At 33.8% G+C, this 22,055-nt stretch overlaps 1 protein-coding gene and 1 long non-coding RNA gene across 4 annotated transcripts in view; one reads left to right on the forward strand and one right to left on the reverse strand.

Annotated features, from left to right (window-relative positions):
* The window catches only part of LOC106677815 (uncharacterized), a 21,308-nt gene extending 3,288 nt beyond the window's left edge, over window positions 1-18,020 (forward strand). The window contains exons 2-4 of one of the 2 annotated variants that reach the window (XR_010842904.1): window positions 2,111-2,275; window positions 6,854-6,912; window positions 17,839-18,020. This is a non-coding gene — a long non-coding RNA (uncharacterized lncRNA). Of the gene's footprint in view, window positions 1-2,110; window positions 2,276-6,853; window positions 6,913-6,999; window positions 7,070-17,838 lie in introns of those variants that run through there. The other variant, XR_001342653.2, reaches the window with a different exon arrangement.
* Window positions 1-22,055, reverse strand: part of LOC106677814 (ly6/PLAUR domain-containing protein 6B) — a gene marked incomplete in the record, with an annotated part of 623,095 nt that overhangs the window by 275,068 nt on the left and 325,972 nt on the right. For both annotated transcript variants that reach the window (XM_067045488.1, XM_067045489.1), the window contains 1 exon segment: window positions 18,402-18,449.

The following is a 22,055-nucleotide window of genomic DNA, read 5'->3' on the forward strand; positions in this document are numbered from 1 at the left end:
AAAACAGGGAGGTAACCAAACAGCACACTGGACATGAGATAAGGTCCAAAGAGGTAGTAAGAAATGTAGAGTGATGGCTATGCCAGAGAGAAGTGAAGATGCACAAATGGTTGACATGATTTCCCACATAAAATAATGAGGTGAATATTATTGTATAAATTAAAATATATAAGGATGAAGATTGGTGTTATATAGGCTTTATTATTGTTATAGGTTGTACAATGTCATGAATAAATAAATAATAATTTATTTCAAATGATGGAAGTGATTAACCTCAAAAATTTTTAAAAGAATTGACTCACCAGACTTCCTAGAGAGATAATCCATATATAGTTTTGTTATTGTTGTGGGATCTTCGCTCAACATCTCCTGTAAATCTGAAGAAAACCGGTGTGGTTCGTGAGCTATACATTCAGTAAGAATATTGTGTCCAAACAATGTTTAAAAAGTTGCTATAATTCGTAAACAGCGTGAAACCCGCCACCCCCGCCCTCCGTTACAGGCTTTATTTTATCTTACCTTTCAAACAGATACTTATAACGCTGGAAGGCAATCCTTTCCGGGCGACTCCATTAAAACCCTGATTTAACGACAGTAGTCTGTCACATTTGAAATGTTTACTTAAAATGGGAATATCAGACTTAACCTAGTTTGAGCAACACACAAGTAGCTAAAATTGGAAAACAGCTTCATTAGTATTTACTGAGCTGTTCTATTCGGACCAAAGTTTGTATTTGTATTTGTTATTTATACCTTGTTAAACTCCGAATTACGATTTTTTATTGTAAGTGAATACTGAACAATGCGTGCACCGCATCAAATTTGTGGTACTTTCAATTTATATTAACACTATACCACACTATGCTCAGACACGTTTATTACTAACTTATTATCAGACAATAAAACTAAATCATAATATTAGTAAATAATACTATGACGTGATATTTATAACTATGTAAAATAATGTTAATGTTGCTAACATGCTCACAATGGGAGCTAAGCCAGCATGTGATTCGGTTATTTGGCTGACTGACTTCCAATGTTGCAGACTGGTCCAAAGCAGCTTAGTCTTGCTTCAGTACAACGAGGTGATGCTTTCTCCTTCTAATGAGAAGACATAAACATGTGTAAATTAACTGTAATTTGGTTTTAATGTAATTATAAAAATTATTGATTTTACTATTTGTAGCTCTCTTTATTATTATCATCATTCTATTTTTTTTTTCCTGCACTTCTTTATGCACGTGTTTTGGGATGACAATCTGTAATGGATCACTTTTTTATTGTAAGTGAATTAATGCGCGCACCACATCAAAGTTTAGGAAATTTCAGTTTATAATAATACTATATCGCACTATCCTCAGACACAGTATCGGACGAATGTCATGATAGAGAAGCCATGTTGGGAATCAGTGCCCATTGGCACCTCATCTAAATGTTGCATACAATTTTATTATTAGACGAGAAGATCTTGTAGCGGGCAGCGAGCACGGAGTGCATCTGCAAAAAGATCTTGCAGGTCTAGTCATAGCACTAGTGGCGTACACTCTACTTGAGATAGAAAGGTTCATTGCCAATCGTATTCTCACGAGAGTTGTATTTTTTGTACGCTTACTCTCCTCTCCTTCTCTTGAGCAATATTAGACCGTCCTCTTCATCTCGGCAACTAAGATTGTAACCTAATCCTTAGCGGCTACACTGGTCCGCCCGCTTCATCTCAGCAACCAGTGTAGTTGATCCCGTCTTTCCCCAGCTCTAATCCGTCCGCTTCATCTCGGCAACTAGAGCTGCACCTAGCCTTATCAACTTAATGGTCTGTCCGCTTCATCTCGGCAACCAGTGTAGTTGATCCCGTCTCTCCCCTGCTTTAGTCCGTCCGCTTCATCTCAGCAACTAGAGCTGCACCTAGCCTTATCAGCTTACTAGTCCGTCCGGATATATGCTATTATAACGTTATAGAACAGAGGGAAAAGTAGTTCAGAATGTTTTGAGTTTGTAAACATGTATGCTATTCCAGCTATTTTGTGACTTATACTATATTGAAAGGCCCCGTTCCCCTTGATATATATTTTTTATTTACCTATATTATAAAAAAATCATTTATTGACAGGAGAAACTTTGAGCCAGAGAAAAAAAAAATACGGATGTGGGCAGAGGCCCTGCTCCAGGATCTACAGACCATACTGTGGCCACCGTAAGGAACCCGACGGAACAATTACCAAGCATATTTTTAGTAATAAATGTACTTTCGATGCTGCCTTAGAGTGTAATGAGGGTATGTATTTTATCAGATATTTAAGTATTATTGTCCATTTTAAATTGGCCAAAAATAGGTTTTGGGCAATAGAGAAAAAAATTGTCTTAACTCGACAATTTTATTTTCGTTCCTGTTTTTTTATGAAAAGCGTTAATGCTAACTCATCAGGGACCAATGATTAGCAAACATAAACTAATTGTAAGACATGACACTTGCACAAGTATATTCCTAACACAGAACAAATCCATAATAAACAAAAAATTACATATTACAAACTAACATTATATCTGTTAGAACATGGGGACACATGAAGCGATCTCATCTATGAAACACAGAAACTTGTGATCTCGACGAACAAATACATAAAACTTCCTTTATTTATTAATTCAGCCTTACTCTGTCCTCTTGGCAATACAGACCTGCCACTTTTTTTTTTTTTAATTTTATATTTATTTTTATTAGAAAAGTGCATCCATTATGGTCCGACCAGAAGACAACATCTATCGGTTGGTGCCAAGATTGAATATTATTTGTATTTAATATAGGTTTCCCCGAAGTAAATGTTCGGGTTATTATAGGTCCGTTTGGGGGTATTACTCAAATTAATTGTTATATGCTGGTATTGCTGGTTTGAATAAAGAAGTGGACTGTATTATTGCATTTAATATCAATGAAGCGTGGTGATATAGGGAGAAAGCCTCTGCTCTTAAAACGATTTAAATGCATGTGGATAAGCCAAAGAGTTGTACAACAGGGTTAGTTTAATTAATTTTTCTTATGGGTTACATAAAGTAATGGTTACTCGATCTTTGCCTGAAGAACATCTTCGATGATATTCCCTTCCCGTGTTTTCCTCCCTCTTTCATCCTGCCTCCATCCCTTCCCTTGAGTTGGGTATTGTATATTCTCTCATTGTGAATTGCGGATGTCAGCCATAAAATGATGCGAGTCTTGAAAATAATGAGACGCAATTCACTTTTGTTCTGTTGTAGAGACCAAGATGGTTACCCAAGGCTGCTACTTCTTATATATGGCCACTAGATAGCATCGTGAATTTCTAATCAGATATGAGGGGGCACCTTTCACAAATCGCTATGCATTTGGTTATCATGGTGCTTTGGAAACTACTACGATTTATAAGCTAGAACAGTACATTATGGATTAATTATCTAGCGATAGAACAAATAATACCAATATTTATCTATTGATTGATTTATTCAACCTCTACCACTGAGGGTCATTGGTGAATCAAAGTTCAATCAATATATTTTGTTATATTTAGTAGCTTTAAAAAAACAAAACAATAATTTCTCTATTTCGTTTTCTTGGTCTTGAAGGATCACCGAAGTGGTTAAGGTTTTACCAAGCTAATTTGGAATTTAAATCCCCCACCATGAGTCACGTAACCAAATGCTAGCTTCTGATTGGAAAAGGTCGATAAATTGGCCGCGTTAAGAAAAAACAAAATGGCGGCATGGTAGACGCCACTAAACCTGTAAGTCACGTGACTAATATGGTGGTGAACGAAAAGACGTGGATCGCGAGACCTCATATTAAAATGGTGTATCTCCCACCATAGGTCATGTGAGTAGTTAAGAGTAGTTCAAGCTGGAAATTCAAATCTCCCGCTGTGGGTCACGTGATCGTCGTTGGGGCTGCTATCTAGTGGACACCGTCTGAGCTAACAGCGCTAGTGCTGCGCCCTCGCTGCATGTCTGGGAACTTCCTCTCCGAAACGTACTCCAGCTCGCCCATGTTTTTATGTTTGGCCATATGTACTGCTGTTAAGTTCTCGTTATAAATTGTGCGGTATATGATGTTTGGCTTAGCAATAAGCTTCATCAACTTCTTTCTGTCTGTAACCAGCTGAACATCCTGCTGATTTAAGGTATGTCTTACCAAAACGACATTGTTTAGTAACTTTTAAAAGTCATTGGAGGCTCTTTTTTTTTGTATTCTATACATTAGCGAAGGCACGGCGATTGGTTAAGCCTTAAAGTGTATTGTAAATTGTGTTGTGTTGGGGATCATCCAGTTTATATCGGATTTATATACTCCAGCGAGTATATAAATAGCTGTAACAATTGCTTGTTCTATTCAGTCTTCTTCATGCGTGGAAACAGCATTCATCATTTGCTGTAGTATATAGTAAAGGCGATAAGGTATTGGTAAAATGGTGGGGATATGATTCCCAATATAACAGCAGAGAAGGCAAAAAGAATATAAATATATAAGGTGATACAGACGAGTACTCCCTTTAGTTCCTGTTTGACACTGCTAAGGTTCACACCGTCATGGTCAAACGAAAAGAGAAAAAAACGTGTTATTCGTCCTCCTAACAAAATTGGTGGAGCTTTTGGTGACAAAGCTAAACAAATGTTAGGATCGTTAGCCAAATCGAGTTTGATTTATTCAGGTCTAATAAATTTGGCAAAAAGCATAAAATCCCTAACTTTCGTGGTGTTTTTGCAAGACATAACTTACCCTCGAAGCCATAGCTTCGCAAAAGAGCTATTTTAAATTTAGATAGTATAAAAGGTACGCATTGTTGAGGCGAGGTTAGTGAAAAGCCGACCTCTTCTCAGAAATAAAATGTTCACTGGTTCGGTTTGAATAACATAGAAGACCTGAAAATATCACAATAAAAAAATAATGAAGAAAATGAAACAATAAAAAAAATAATAACTTTCCAAGTAATACACAAATTTAATTAGGTTAAAATTATTATTATTATTCTATGGGCAACAGACCATGGAAGCCTAAGTCCTCGCAAGATGTTTTACCCAATAATATTAGGATATAATATTCCCAGTGTTAGGAAATATATCGCGCGTTTCTTGACGTGGGTTTCGTCAGATTGGGTTCGTCACTCCCACGGGTATTTTATGTGAGTGCCACCCATTGGGATGAGAAATTGGGAGATCCAGTAGTCTGGGAGAACCCACCGTGATGGAAAGGTACTTCCTCGAAGTAGATTCATTCGGGGCCAACACCCACCGCTGGTTCTCTTCCATCGTGTCCTCCTGGACAGTGGTTTTTCATTTTCTGATGTCCTCCCTAATCCCACCAGGATATTTTCTGCTAAACCTGCTGAACCTTCTTTCTTGTATGAATTTTCAACATGTTTTCTTGCAGGAGTAGGTCGAGAGGAACACCTCCTGCTAAGACTGCATCTTACCACGAGTCACATTCTGATAAGCACTAGCGACAGCTGAATCGCCACCAACGTGGAAGGGGACGCATACCTTATAATAAAAAATCTTAAACATTCCAAAATATTTTACATGTCTGTAAACAACATAACACGAATCAGAACTGCCTATGTACAGGGGGGCACTTGGCCAGTTCTCGAAAAAAAACAATTTTCAGATATTCGCCCTATCGTTTATCATCGTAAAATATTCTATTATAGAACATTCAATAATATAAGAAAAACTACTACAGTAGCAAATCGACAGAATGTAGACGAGGAAAAGAGAAAGCATTCTTCCTCGAATTTTTAGGTTTTGGTGACTTAGAAGTTTCTGAGGAATTTTTGTTTCCCCGTTTTGTTTTTTAGGAATATTTTTCTCATAAACTTCAGTATTTGCACTGTAATAAAAAAACCAAAAAAAAAAACAGAACCTTACAACAGTAGGTAATATGGCTATTTTCAGCATGGACTCTGTAGAATTTATAAATATACAGTACGCCCATACAGTAGCAAACTTGTTTAATTCTCCAGCCCTCGCTTCTAACGTAGAGGGATCCAAAAAAGTTTTTTGGATTTACACTCTTTTAAAATTATTTCAAAAATTACAAATAAATATAGTATCATATATTTAATATTTATTTCATTTAAACATAAAACAAAAATTTCCTTAAAACAAAATCGGTTGCCCGTACTTCACAGATATGTGAAAAAAATAATTCCTTGTATTTATTATAGAAAATAAGCTGTCCAATTAATGTAAAAACATTGACAAACTTAATTAGTTATTTTGCTCAATGTTTCTTTATGATATGTATGAAGCCAGATCTTCTACTAACCATGTCCTGGATATTAAATAAAATAAAATAATGAGGTGTGGATAGTTGACCGTAGATTAATGATTGGAGAAGTTTGTCGGGGGGTGCGGTCAGCAAAGAACAACATAAATAAACAAAACCAAATTTATTTATTTTATGCCGACGTTTCGACCTGAGTTTCAGGTCTTCATCAGGGTTTCACCCCCTTATTATGATTGTTTCCTTTAGTTATATTATTTAATATATTTACTTTTTTTAAAATGTCTGTGATTCAAACATCACCTATCTTTGTTTTCACATTCCTTAATATTATCCTGTATACTACTGAGTGGTGTACTATACCAAAATTAAACGTTTTGCTTGAAATATTTGAGATATAAACAAAAAAAAAATCAAAAAGTTAGGATATTTGGCATTAGACTAGTAGATTTGTTCTCTGATTGCACATTTATTATCGATACGTGCTACCTTCAAACAATCGATTAGATAAAAAAAGTAAATATCGATTACTTTGGACTTATCGTATAATTAAATTAACGATGTCTTTTTATTTATGACTTATAAATCTTGTTTTTTCTTTCTTTTCAGATTGGATTTCATGCCAAGTGAATCTTGATAAATGAAAAGAAAATCATCACTGGGATAATGTATGATAATATTTAATGAAAACAAATTATTATATTATTTTTATTATGTATTTTTTTTTTTAAATGCCATTTCTTATTTTTTTCCAGAGAAATACGACTAACCAAAGCTCTAACATAATGTAATTTCATTTTTGTTTTAATATATAATAATAATGAATTACAAAGAATTATTTTAATCCTTTTTCCATCATTATTAATCGACTTTAATCAATAATTCCAAATTGTCAATAATTTCTTCAGTATTGACTCAGGCATTTGAATAGTTATATTTCGGTGGTTCTAAATATTAATACTTTTCACTGTCAAATATAGATAATAGATAAATCAAATTTGTTTATAGTTTTTTTTTTTTTTATCCTTCTTCTTTCTCTTCCTCCTTTGTGCCTTTCAGCGTGGAGGTGCTTCTGTCCAGGCAAACCAAGCCTCTCGATCCCGAGCCAGGACCCTCATGGTATCCCAGATTTTCCCTCTTTTCTCTCCCTCTCTGGAGATATAGTCCTTCCATTGTATTGTGGGTCTCCCTCTTGGGCGTTTTTCTGTAATATTTTGAGATGTTCTAACTATCTGAGTTGTCTCTTTTCAATGGTATCTTTTACGGAGACAGTTCCAACATCCTACTTTATTCTATTGGATATCTCTTGCGCTACCTTCCCATTGCTGCTGATGACTGTTCCTAGGTATGTGTTCGTGTTATCGTCGCCCGTTGGTTGTTGGCTTTGGTAAGGCCTAGTTGTTTTAGTCATAGCTTTGGTATGGTGTACTGATCCGCACCAATTATAATTAAATTTGTGGCAATTATAATTTGTTTAATAATCGTTACGATATTGGAAAGGATGGTGAAAAGCAGATGACTGACTGTTCTAATTTTAAAAATAAGGCAGGTTAAATAGATAATTATAATAATTAAAGGCTGGTTATTAAGTTAGTCTGATGGATGAATTTAATGATTTTTACAATTACAGATTCGTCGTTTCTCAACGCCATTGGGACATTTGTTGGTAACCCTATCTGGTTCAGAGTTGATGTGTAGTGACGACATTCTTCAAAAATGTGTTTGACGGTCAGATTGCTATTACATTTTGAACATTTTGGAGGTGCCTCTCCTGTTATGAGATGGATGTGTGTCAATCGGGTATGTCCTATTCTGAGTCGGGTGATCACTACTTCTTCACGGCGTCTACTTCGGGTTCATGTAATCCAGGGCTTCACATCTTTCTTGATAGGTTTCAACTTACTGGGTGGACTTTCATCCCACATTGCCTGCCTTATTTTATTAATATTCCTTTAAAGGGCGAGCAAGTTCCTTTGCAGTTAAGATTGCTGCGGGTCTACCTGGGAGGACTAGCGCTTCTCTAGCAGCTTTGTCGGCCATCTCATTTCCCGTAATACCAACATGCCTAGGAGCCCAGATGAAGTAGACTGATTTATCTATTTGGTTTAGCATTATTAAGTATTCATGAAAAGGTAATGTTTAAGGGTTGATAACGTTATTTAATAGATATGTGGAGGTTTATTTGTTAGTTATTTATTCCAATTTTAGACTGGAAAATTCAATTTTCAACTTCTAAACAGTAATATAAATGTTTTTAGCCATTAAATTAAATTAGTGATATGTAGAAACATTTGATATATTAATTTTGTTTTACAAGAATCGTTTAGAATTCTAAACCAAATTAAGATAAGTTAGTGTGCAAAATGTATTAGTGCTGAAAAATGATATAATTACACTTTTGTTCAGGAGTTCTTTTATAGGAATAAATTTAAAGAAATACCTTTAATAAAATTGGTGAAAAAAATTGTATTAAAAACATTCCGAGGGTAGTTAAATTGCTTTGAACCGTTGTTCTCCAGACGGATGATTAGCTCAGTGCTGGAGACCCCGTATCCTTGTGACAACTGGCCTCCTGAATATTTATATCCCCTCAGGAGGAAGGCTGGCCGCGCTATACTCCCGAGCGCTGGGTACCTGTTGGTCCACGGGTCATCCACCACCCGGGGAACGCGATCTCTAGTGAACAGGTTCCACCTAGGATAACGCTAGACAGACTCTCTAGTCGCATAATGGCAGTGAAAATGAGGTTCTTTAGCAGATCTGTTGGGAGATCTTGAAGGGATTGCATTAGAAAAGAAAGTATTAGAGAACAACTAGAAGTTACAGAACTTCTCCACAGAACCACTCTGCCCAAAAGCCGCCAAAAACCCATCCTCCTGCCGTCCTATTTCTCTATTACCAATCATTGGCAAAATCCTCGAAAAACTCATTTTAAAACGCCTATACCCCATCCTAAATTCCAATCATATAATTCCTGATCATCAGTTTGAATTCCTAACATCCCCTGTACTGCGCGGGAGTCTTTTTCGATGTAGAACAGGCTTTTGATCGAGTCTGACACCCGGAACTGCTTTACAAACTCTGTAAATTCCTACCTCCTACATACTTTCTCATCATTCGTTCCTTTCTCATCCATAGATTATTCCACTTATTATTATAAGTAAACCACAATGGTTCCTATTCATCCCTCTATTTTCAGTCCGCTGATGTTCCTCAAGGTAGTATCCGTACACAGGATTTGAAGATTGGAAGGGTATTAGAACTACGAATAAAGGAGGGAATAGAATTCCATAACGAAGAGGAACGGATGAGGAAAGATCTACCAAAGACTGCGTTTCGATGGGCAGTTACATATAAGTCTGAAGGCCGTGAGTGGGTATTGCGGGAATGCACTGAGAACTTAAATTAAAGGATATCTGAGATATACGATGGACGGCAGGATTGGATAACTTGATAGAGAAAGGAAGCAAGGAAATATTTACGACGGAGGGACGGGTAAAGCCACTTCAACTCTTCATAAAATCGGGTGACAGAGGCGTCCCTGGGTACCCCAAAGATGGATCGTACAAAGCAATTAATTAACCATTTTAATTTTGCTTCGAGGTCCCCCAGAAACTCCCCCGTAAACCACACAGCAATAGCCAAAGTGGGGGAATATTAAGGAAGTACCAGGAGCCTGCGGGTTTCAAAATAAAGTAGGTGACGAAGATAATTTAAACGCTTCAGAGTGGAAAAGGTACGACGGGAAATATGGGAAACGTGGTTTTCAGGAAAGCGTTTGGTCTATAATGAAACTAAGGTTTTTAACATATGGATGGAATGGACGCCATGAATAAGGAACAAGACTTATAGGTTTTTCCCATTCTGCTAGTTACAACTAATTATTATAGCCAAATTATGAAAATGTTAAAAATAAAGTTAATACAATTTTGTCATAAATTTCAGGTATTAATTTTAATTTTATAAATACCTTTAGGTATTGAAATCATTAAAAGTGAGTTTAACACTACACGTTTGGGGACCTAAATCAATTTTAATTGTATTAATAACAAAAAAAAATTTGGTTCCTTAAAATTGCCTATTGTTCCATCCCACCTGTTATAGCTTAAATTTAATTTTTAAATTATACTCCCCCAAAATTATATTATTTAAAGTATCAATTATCTACATTTTCAAGTAGTAGTAGCTGCATATAATAAGAAATTTGATCATTTAAATACTTCCAAAAAACTGAAAATTATTATCAAAAACTTATAACTAGTATTAGTAGAGGTTAAATCACATGTGAGGCTTTTTAATTTCTTTTTTTTTCGTAATCTCCATTATTTTTATATTTGGTTAATACATACATATATTTACAAGATATATGTATATGAGTGAAATATTGCCATTGATTGCATTGTGACATTATAATGTAGGTAACGCCAGTGGATTATTAGCTACATGTTACTAACTACCTTAATCGGAAACTTAGTGCCACGAGACAATCAAAGGCAATATCTCACTGATATATGTGAGATGTCATATCTCATATCTCACATCTGAGACTCTGTGGTAGTCTTACTTATCTGATTTCTCAAACAGACAATTATAGAGAGTAGGTTGGTCGATGTACGACATGTCGCAATCTTACAACATAAGATCCTAACATAAATAAAAAGCAATCCTTCCTTGCCAGACCCGCCCCGCTAAGTCCCCAGAGAGCAACGGCCCTATATCACTTCTGAAATATTCGCTTAAAACGGGAGGAAGATACTTTAAGATAGTCTAATCAATCAATATTTAAAAAGCGCCTTAAATGGAAAAACGGCGTAAAAGTTGTATGAAAGTTTCATTTGAAAAAACTAATTTAATTTCTTAATTTTCTCTCTTTTCTCAGTCCGCCGGTGTTCCCCAAGGTAGTATCTTAGGTCCCATTCTTTATACGGTTTATACAGCTGACATCCCAACCCACCCTAACACAGTGCTAACAACATACGCTGACGACACATGTATACTTTCTGTTAACAACGACCAAACTAATGCATCACAAACACTACAGGCACACATAACATCTATTGAAGAATGGTGTAAAAACTGGAGAATCAAAATAAATCTTGAAAAATCCCACCAGATCACCTTTACTCTCCGTCGTAAACCTCTGCCCTCCTGTCCTACAGTATCCTTTCTAGATACACCACTAACACCTGTTGAACAGATTCGATACTTAGGACTCCATCTCGACAAGAGACTTACTTGGAATCCACACACAAGACTGAAACGACAAGAAACTGCTCGTAGATTCCGATTGCTACAATACTTACTTGACAAACGCTCTAAACTTCCCATTCATTACAAAAAATTAGTATACACTACAACAATCAGACCAATTTGGACATATGGAATTGAGCTCTGGGGCTCCACCAAACCATCAAATTCTTCCCGCATCCAATCGTTACAATCCAAAATCCTACGTAAAATCCTTGATGCTCCTTATTACGTCACAAATAAACTAATTAATAAAGACCTCAACCTCCCATTCATTGCAGATTTGACCCAAAACAGATATGCGTCTTTTTATTCCAAACTCCTTAACCATCCTAACCCATTAATTCTTAACCTTTCATCCTTAACAATCCCTGATAATCCTCCGAGGTGTCTGAAAAGAAGGCCACGGGACCTTCTAGTTTAAATTAACCAATGGGTGGTTCCTTCCCAAGATTTTCAAGTGTATATGAAACATACTACATATTTACCTATTGTATTATTTTGTACAGTTGTAAATTACAATAAATAAATAATAAAAAAAAATTTCTTAATTTATCGATTCTTTTTCAAAACATTGAGGTGAACAAATACATTTGCATCAAAAGAATATTAAAAATTAATTTGCACAAAGTTTATCTTATAAAACCACACTTTTACTGTTGAATTGCGTATTGTTTTCCGATAAAGCCACGACTGGGAACCAATTGGGGAAGGAACTGCAAAAACTTCTCACAAGAGGGTCTACGCCAGAATTATTTTTTCTACCGCCCAAAGGAATTGTCCACTACAGCAAAAGTGGGCGGTCGATTGCATTTGGTCTTAAGAAAATATTTAATAAAAACCTTCAATAGTAAAAGAAGAAATACTTTTTTTTTGTTCTTTGAGTATTATGATTTTACAGCAATGTTCTATTTGAATAACCAATGTCACTTTCTTACAAATAATACAAGAGGCAGTAGTTTCATCCCAATTTTTTATTACATTAATAAAAACTATTAAAAAATTACCAGGCGAAATTGATTATTGAGTTTGGTAGGGGGAATCAAAAGCATCTGTTTCCAAATGTTAACAAAAAAATTGTTTTTGCTTTCGGAGCTTCACAGCACAAGAAAACTTTCTTTATAGTAAAGCAAATTTCCTAAAATATGAGCCACAACAGCTATTTACGTTTAATTTAGCTTTTTAAGAAGCATCATTTTATAAAAAAAATGTTCTGAAAAATCATTAGTTAGTTAATTTATAGATATTTATTAACATTCAAAATAAAGCTAGTTCGTTTGTTTTTGCTTAGTGGCGCCATCAACGCCATTTATACCTTCTTTAATTTTATTTACATTTGTTTAATTTATTTTTTTCCTTATTATTTTTTTTCCCGTTCAATGTTATATTTTTGTCAGTAATATCAACCTGTTGATTTTAAAAACTGAAATACTAATATTGTTTTATCATTGCCTCCAAGGGTTTTTTAAATATCTGTGTTTAATCCTAAGCTATTGAGGTGTGATATGAAATATAGGCATTGAAAATATGGCTAATTGTCAAATTGTTGTTGCAATACAGGCAGTTCGGAGGCCTTTGTTTTTAAATAAGTGAGTGAGCCTCGTGTGACCTATTCTCAGCCTGGTCAGTACAACTTCCTCTCTACGGCATTTGCGGCTGGAGGTACCCCAGGACTTGACGTCTTTTTTAATAATTTTCAGTTTGCTCCTTAAGCTTTCATTCCTCAATGATTGTCATTTATCGTTGATTTCCTTTTCGAGGAGTTTGCTCATTTCTGATGAAGTTAATATTGCTCAACCCCTTCCCGGAAGCGCGAGTGCTTCTCTTGTAGCGTGCTCGGCCAGTTCATTCCCTGCTATTCCTAAGTGAATTGGAACCCACATAAATCTAACTGACATACCCTTATTTTTTACAGTGTTGAAATATGGGTATGTCAGTTACATTTGTATGGGTTCCAACATACAGTACATTTGTTGTAGGTGCATATAATCTAAACTTATAATTTAAAGCTAGTTAAATGTACTGTAAAGTAGTTTAAAACTTTTATCTTTGTAGAGGTTGTAGTTTTTATGGTATTTAACAAAATAAATTCACAAAATATTAATTTCTAGTTACACGAGTAAACGTTTTTAAAAAAATTATATCTCAGAAACCCTAAGACGTACATATGTCAGCCATTACTTAAAATAAATGTAATTTAATCTACTACAAATTAGTTTACAACACCTATCTTCGTAGCAGATTTTTATGATATTTTCCAAAATAAACAAAACGATAATTTCTAATTGTTCGGATATAATTTTGAAAATTTAAAAACTATTACTCCTATGAAGATAAACGTTATATACTACTTTAAAGTGCATAAAACCAGATTTAATTTGAGTGCTAATAGGTATCTGTAGTTTGAGTAGTTTTTGAGATATAGGTTTCTTATGACATGAATTAACTAACTACTGATTTTTCAGAACATTTTTCATGAAATGTTGCTTTTAAAAAACCTATTTTGGGGAACTATCGAACGTAAATAGCTCTATTAGGGCTCATATTTTAGAAAACTTACTCTTCATTAATGTATGTTCTAGTGTAGTGTTGTGGGTGGTTTATAAGATAAAGAGCTCCGAATAAAAAACATTTTTTTTTTGGTTTTGAAAAAGCCACCATTTTTTACGTATTTGTGCTCTTTAATGACCGCTCCACCAACCATCTTCTTCTCATTCATAATTTATGTTAGTTTTTTCTTTAATTATATAAAACTATATGAGTGGAGAATAATTATCGGATCCTTATTATGAAGTAAGAATTGCTTTGTAATTTTAGCAGTCAATATTATTATATGTTCTGGAAAACTGGCCGAAAATAATCACTAAAAGAAATTATATTGATATAAACTTTTTCTAATGTATTATGACCATAAATTTATCTCCCTGAAACAGATGGAGAAGGATAAAAAGATATGTTATAAAAATATATTTCAGTAAAAAGGAAGCACAAACCAGGATAAAATTAATCTGTCGAGTGTATTCGATGAGGCGTGATTACTAAACCGTTCGTGCATAAATGCTCCGAATTTTCTTCCCCTTTTTTATAATGGTTTTATATAAATACACCTTTCATGTTTCCGTTTATTTTGTGTTAAAATTATCTTTTTATTTCTTCGAATAAAAATAAGTATTTTAAGAAGCTTTATGAAAACTTAATAGTACAAGACCCGGGAAGAAAAAAAGGCAGTTATCTCACCCCAATTTTTAATTACTTTAATGAAAACTAGGAATAATTACTAGTCAAAATTGATGAGTCTGCCAAGTATAGGAAGGGGGAATAAAAAATGGCAGCTGTTTCAAAACCTTATAAAAACACTAATTTTTTATTCGTAGCTCTATATCTTAAAAACTACCAACAACACTAGAAAATCTAAGAGAACATTATTTAAAAAAGATTAAATTTGCTGAAGTATTAGCCCTAAAAGAGGGCTATTTACGCCCAATAGTTCTGGAGATATCATAAACAAATTTCATGTAAACATCATAAACTATTTTATCGCTCATTAAACTAGCTTTTATTTGAGTGTTAATAGACATCAATGCTTTTTGAGATATAAATTTCTCAAAATAAATTCACTTACTACTGATCTTTCAGTAGGTCCCATACAATATTTTAATGAAATATTGCTTTTTAATTAAAAAGCTATATCTCGAAAACTATTTAACTTAAATAACTCTATTAGAGCTCATATTTTAGCAAGTTTACTTCTTCTTTCTTCTCTTGGGCTCTTGTACTATAATGCAAATCAAAATCAGAGTTCTGAAACTTTAAGATGTGTAATAAATATTTTTTCTTGGCTTTGAATAAAATATAGTTTTGTGATTCTTGATGATCAATCAAAACTAAAACGAGTTTATACTGTTCACATTGTAATAGACGATACAGAAGAATTGGTGATGGAAGCGCATGCGCGGGAGGTATCGGGCAGAGATGGAGAGAAAAATCATATGTTCTGTCGTCGGCTGTTTTTTTTTTCTTTTTTTTTTTTTTTTTTCTTGTTTTTTTTTTCCACAACAAGAAACATGTGTTTTTAATGTTTATTCAAATACAGATTTACTTAAACTAATTGTAAAATTAAAAGAACAATCTTAACTAACAAAGGCCCTATTCTAATTATATCTATGTACTTATTACTAACTTATTATCTAACCTACAATTAAAATACATACAATTGTTATCTATGTCCAAACGTTAACAATAACGCGTACGTACTTGGACTCAGCTGGTCGTGGCAGAGAGAGAAAAAGATCACTTCTCAATACACAGTTTTTAAACATAACTCAGCTCACAGAGAAACTAAAAAATACACTAGCTTTACATCAATGTCCATTAATTACAAAAACAGCCGACGACAGAACATATGATTTTCTCTCCATCTCTGCCCGATACCTCTCGCGCATGCGCTGCCATCATCAATTCTTCTATCTCGTCTATCATATGAAGTTTCATTTGGATATGTGAGTTATAAAACAATATTAATTAACGTGGCAATTTGAATACATTACAACATAGTCATGGTCTGCAATGAAAAAAATTGTTTTAAGAGAAAAAAAAAACATCTTTTAATAATTATTATTAGCTCTGCATTGACTAGAATCTGGCTACTAACAAAAATCGGATGCACAAAATTTGTATTTGTGTTACTCCAATCTCGAAAACACATACGACATAATTAGTATCACGAAAAAGAGAAAACGATAGACAAAACAGAAATATAAATAAAAATCTGTTATACATTACAATTGTAGATAGAAAAAAAATTTCTCTATTTGACTTTTATCCAGTTCTGCTACAAACATTGGGTACTAACAGTCTAGAAGTACCCCTAGAAAGTCCTCCTTACAATTACAGAAGCGATCTGGGATCAGAGCATTATCGCATGAAGGAGAAGAACTAACAGTGAACTGCTTGCAGAGATTGGTCAATCAATATCCCACGATATGAAGACACGAAGGTAAAGATGGGTGGAACATCTGGCTTGAAAGTCGGCAAGAGACCACGTGGGAGGTCAAAAATCAGATGGATAGACGAAAATCGAAAAAGATGCAAAAGAGCTGCATGCAGCAAACTGGAAAGCAGCAGCCCAAGACAAGGTCTCCCGAAAAAAAAAAAAAAAAAAAAATTAAAATCTGTACCGGTACATATCATGAAGGGTCAGAGGTTCAGTAATTTGTACGTAGTCAAAATCATGTTTGACTCCCAGATTTTTACCCAATTAAAGAGGCTGAGTGGACTCCAGGAGGACTCCAGGAGGACTCCAGAACCCACAGGAGTTGACTCATGGCTACAGTGTAACAGAATACAATTTTCAGCCCAGCGAAAAAAATGAAGAAAATGTACACATGTATGTATAAGAGACTTGTTATTTTTATCAATTATAATTAATTATATCATTTTAGTCGAGAGTGTTTATACAAATTCTTATCAATTTATTTTAAGTATACGTTTCGGCCAACATTTCAATTATCAAGGACAATATTAATTAACAGATTTTTTTTTTTATAATTTATTTACTGTTACTTACAACTGTATACATATAGACACATCAAGTAAATTTGCTGTAAGTGATATTGTGACATGATACAAACATGTGGAGAATCTACCCATTGATAGAACTCCGAAAACACTTTAAAGGAGAAGATGTCGGGGTCATATTTTTTTCAGACGCCTAGGAGGATTATTAGGTAGTGAAGAAGAAGCCAGGTTAGAAACGAATTGGAATTTACAGCTTTAATTACAATATTTTATCAACAATTACAAAACTCTAAATTAATATGCCTCAATTTTTAATTTCACAGCACTTCCCTATACTTTATAAAATATTTGTAGCCTATTTTACCTTAGTCAAATATAATGTAAATAATTAACCTATAAAATGTTATTTTAAAAGGGAAACTTTAATTATTATTTATTAACTTGCAATATTTTTTCACTTAATTAAATATTTGTATCTTATATATCTTTTAATATTAATTATTTTCATTGAAAATTTTAATTACTACTATCATTTTTGCTTATTTAACACTGTAATATTTATATGTAATCACATAAATTAATTTTAGATGAATCAAAAGAAAATGTTTTTTCTACTATCAGTTTTTGAGATAACTTCTATTGCCTTAAAAAAAAAACTTAATGACTCGTCTGAGACCCGCTCTCCTCTTTTCAGATTAAAGGAGTAAGCTTAAAACATTGTACTTAGCTTCTTATTATACTAATAATAAATAAAAATAACAAACAATTGAAGGAACAATCAAATATAGAGAAGACTAAAAGCTTAAAAACTCTTTTAATTTTGTTTCCAGTCCAGGTGCTCATATCAAGCAGAAATATTTGGAAACGAAACCGGGACTACTGGCTTTTTTACATCATGAAAAAAGAACTTTTTTCTTTTATTCTTCTGGGAATCCTGTCTTACTGAGACTGCTAAAAAAACAAAATAATAAAAAAAACTAACACTTTGTTGCTGCAGACACTTAAGTTATTTTTTAGTGTAAACTTAAATACATTAATTACTTAATTAATAAATAAATTAATTGTGAGACTTAAATTACTTTTAGTGTAAAATTAAATACATTAATAAAAACAAATACTTTATTCTTTATAATTTTTCCTAGCTACCTTTACATTAAAAAAATCATAGTTTTATTAACCTTCAGCTTTTGTATAACGCACATATTTGATAAACGCATATTATACAAGGTGGAATGTAAAATACATTTGTTAATCAAACAAGAATGGCTAAATTAAAAGGATTTAAGGAGAATAAAGTGGTTAACAGAGGATTGGATTCAACTGCTAGAAATTATAACAAATATATTCAGAATAGAATAAAAATATAAAATTTGAACATTAAATAAATACTCACAGAGTTTAGAGGAATGTCCAAACAGTATTTCAGAGCAATTCAATAGGTCTGTAAACATAAAATAAAAATTTTAAAACATTAAAATTTCTATAATTATTTTTCAATGTATTTTAATGCTATTTTTCATATAATCAAGATTAACAAAGATATAATCAATACATAACACTATTTAAGGTGCAAATAACTTTTATATGTTAAATTTAACTTTTTTTTTTTTTACATATTTATAGTTTTCATACTGTTACAAAATTTTTAAAAAAATAAATAAATAAATCATAAAGTAATTAATAACCAATTATAAATGATAGAAAAATGAACAAATAATACACTTTGTTAAAAAATAAAATATATACATTAAATAAATTTTATATATACTATATAAGTATCAAGTTTTTTCTAATAATGTGATTTGTCCGTTTGAGGGTGCATATTTTTTGTATGAAGAGATTGTCAGAAAATGTTTTGTGTCTGTATGTTTTCTCTTTATTCGTCAGAAGCTGTAAGTCAGGCAATATATTTGAAATTCTATCTCTGTAAATCCCGGTGCTTCTCTCTCTACTACGTCACTGGTATTGATATCCAGGGGAGGATCAGTAAGGGCACTAGTAGACGCTCAGGAGTGGAGAAACTAGCCGTAGTCAGAATTCTATTATAATTATTTATAATAGATCTCGGTGCTATTACTGTTCCAATCCAAAGTGTAGGATGGTTAATGCTAGATATCTTTAATTTTTACGTTATTTAGCTTAACAATTCTTAATGTGATATCCACATGTTATTTAAGGTTTGATATATAAGAAGATAGTCAGAGTTGCGGTCAAAAGTGAAACAAAAATAGTATACAACTATTTATTTTCCAACGTTTCGCCCCACTTTGCAGGGCTTCATCAGGGCTAAAAAGATACAAAATAATACTATGATAAGTTACAATGATAGGAATAAAAATACAAAGATAAGATACAATGAAAGGAAATTTTTTTATTTTTTTATTCTTTTCATTGTATCTTATCTTTGTATTTTTATTCCTATCATTGTATCTTATCATAGTTTCATTGTATCATATCTTTGTATTTTTATTCCTACCATTGCATCTTATCATAGTATTATTTTGTATCTTTTTAGCCCTGATGAAGCCCTGCAAAGTGGGGCGAAACGTTGGAAAATAAATAGTTGTAAACTATTTTTGTTTCACTTTTGACCGCAACCCTGACTATCTTCTTATATATCAATTTTTACGGTCAACTATATATACATATATTTAAGGTTTGATTTGAAAGAAGCCTCAAACATACAATGAAAACCATATATATAAGGTTATTGGATCTTATTATTGGAAAAAGTTAAATTTAATAAAATGTATACAATAAAATAAATATATATAAAATATTTGTTTTGTTTTTTTCAATTTTCACAAACTACAAATCAATAATTTAAAGCTACAAAAATCAAACGTGAAATGGTATGTGGATATCACAGAAAACTATAAACCTACAAGACCGGCAGGCGTGTCAAAGGCTGGTTCGGGACATGTGGATCGAAGCCACTACAGAACAATGAATGCCAGTATAGTAGACAAGAGATCACGTGCGAGGCCATAAACCAGTTGGGTAGACAGAATCAACAAAGATGTGAAAGAGCTGCATGCAGCAAACTGGAAAGCAGTAGCCCAAGAGGCAGGCGTGGAGAAGGCTAGTTCGGGCGGCCAAAGATGTACAAGTATGTACAAGTCTGTAAAGACAGCAAACATAAAAAGAAATGCATTTATATAATGATTTAGAATCCCAATGTAAACTGAAAAAAAAGTGTTACTAAAATTATTGTAATTATTTGATTTGTATGTTATTGAATATTATCATACGAACAATAAAAAGCAATTAGTCAGGTCACTAATTTTAGGAAAAAAGTGATAAATTAATTTTAAAAGAAATATAATGAAATTCTATAATTTATTGTTGACTTCAAAGCAGCATATAGTAGCATTCATTAGGGACAGTTGTACAAGGCAATGAAAGAATTCAACATCCCTGAGAAGTTAATTAGAATGGTTAAACCATGAGGGAGGTAAGATGCATGGTGCAGATTGGGGGAGCAAGATCTGATGAATTTGCCTCAGGAAGAGGACTAAGGCAGAGGGATGCATTGGCCTGCCTCCTCTTTGATTTAGCTCTTGAAAAGGCCATTAGAGAATCTGGAATTCAAGTGGGCGGAACAATATTCAGCAGAACAATACAGCTTCTTGCTTACGCTGATGACATTGACATTGCCGGACGCTCTTTCCAAGCTGTCTCTGATGGATTTATGAAATTGGCTGTAGCAGCAAGAAAAATAGGGCTTGAAGTGAATGCAGCCACTCACAAGACTGAAGCGACAAGAAACTGCTCGTAGATTCCAATTGCTACAACACTTACTTGACAAACGCTCTAAACTTCCCATTCACTACGAAAAATTAGTTAGTATACACTACGATAATCAGACCAATTTGGGCATATGGAATTGAGCTCTGGGGCTCCACCAAACCATCAAATTCCTCCCGCATCCAATCCTCACTATCCAAAATCCTACGTAAAATCCTTGATGCTCCTTATTACGTTACAAATTAACTCATTCACAAAGACCTTAACATCCCATTCGTTGCAGAATTGGCCCAAAACAGATATGCGTCTTTTCATTCCAAACTCCTTAACCATCCTAATTCTTAATCTTTCATCCCTAACAATCCCTGATAATCCTTCGAGGCGTCTGAAAATAAGATGGCCACGGGACCTTCCAATTTAAATTAATGTTTGAAGTACCTCCGATGGATGATTCCTTCCCAATGAAACATACAACATATTTACTTATTGTATTATTTAGTACAGTTGTAAATTACATTAAATAATTAAAAAAAAAAAGAAGTGAATGCAGAAAAGACCAAATACATGGTCACTGAGGAAATCCCCAGGTCCGGTGAATAAATCAGGATCGGAGAATATACTTTTATATTTATATATACAACCCCGAGTTTGTGTATCTTGGATCGCTCATAACCCAAGACAATGTTGTGGACTCCGAAATTAAACGAAGAGTCCTATGTGCCAACCGCTGTTATTATGACCTCAGTCCCTATTTTAAGAGCCGTGTCTTGTCTAAGGACACCAAGATTTATTTGTCTTAAACAATTATTCGGCCACTTCTTCTGTATGGCTCTGAAACGTGGACTATATCTCCAAGGCTGGTGGAACTTAATGGTCTTGGAGAGGAAGAGTCTCCGTAAAATATTTGGAGCTGTCAAGGTTGACCAGATATGGAGACGTCGAACAAACCAGGAGCTCAAAGTTTTATATAAGGAACCAGAGGTTGTCCAGTTTGTGAGGCTCAGTAGATTGAGGTGGGCAGAGCATGTTGCTCGGGTGGCTGAGAGTGATCTGCCAAGGAAAATAGTGACAGAGGTACTACACAGAGCAAGACGCAGAGGAAGACCACGCCTTCGATGGAGTGATGGTGTGAGTGATGATGTCAGGACCATGATGGGAGGGAGGAACTGGATGGCGTAAGATCGTAATGATTGGTGGAGGCTGATGCAGGAGGCTGATACAGGAGGGTGATACAGGAGGCCATCGAGTTGTGGAGCCGAATTAATAATAATAATATAATTTATTAATTCATTAATAATAT

This window comes from Halyomorpha halys, unplaced genomic scaffold, assembly GCF_000696795.3.
Source record: "Halyomorpha halys isolate HHAL.00 unplaced genomic scaffold, Hhal_1.1 Scaffold109.1, whole genome shotgun sequence".
In the NCBI taxonomy this organism is placed as follows: domain Eukaryota; kingdom Metazoa; phylum Arthropoda; class Insecta; order Hemiptera; family Pentatomidae; genus Halyomorpha; species Halyomorpha halys.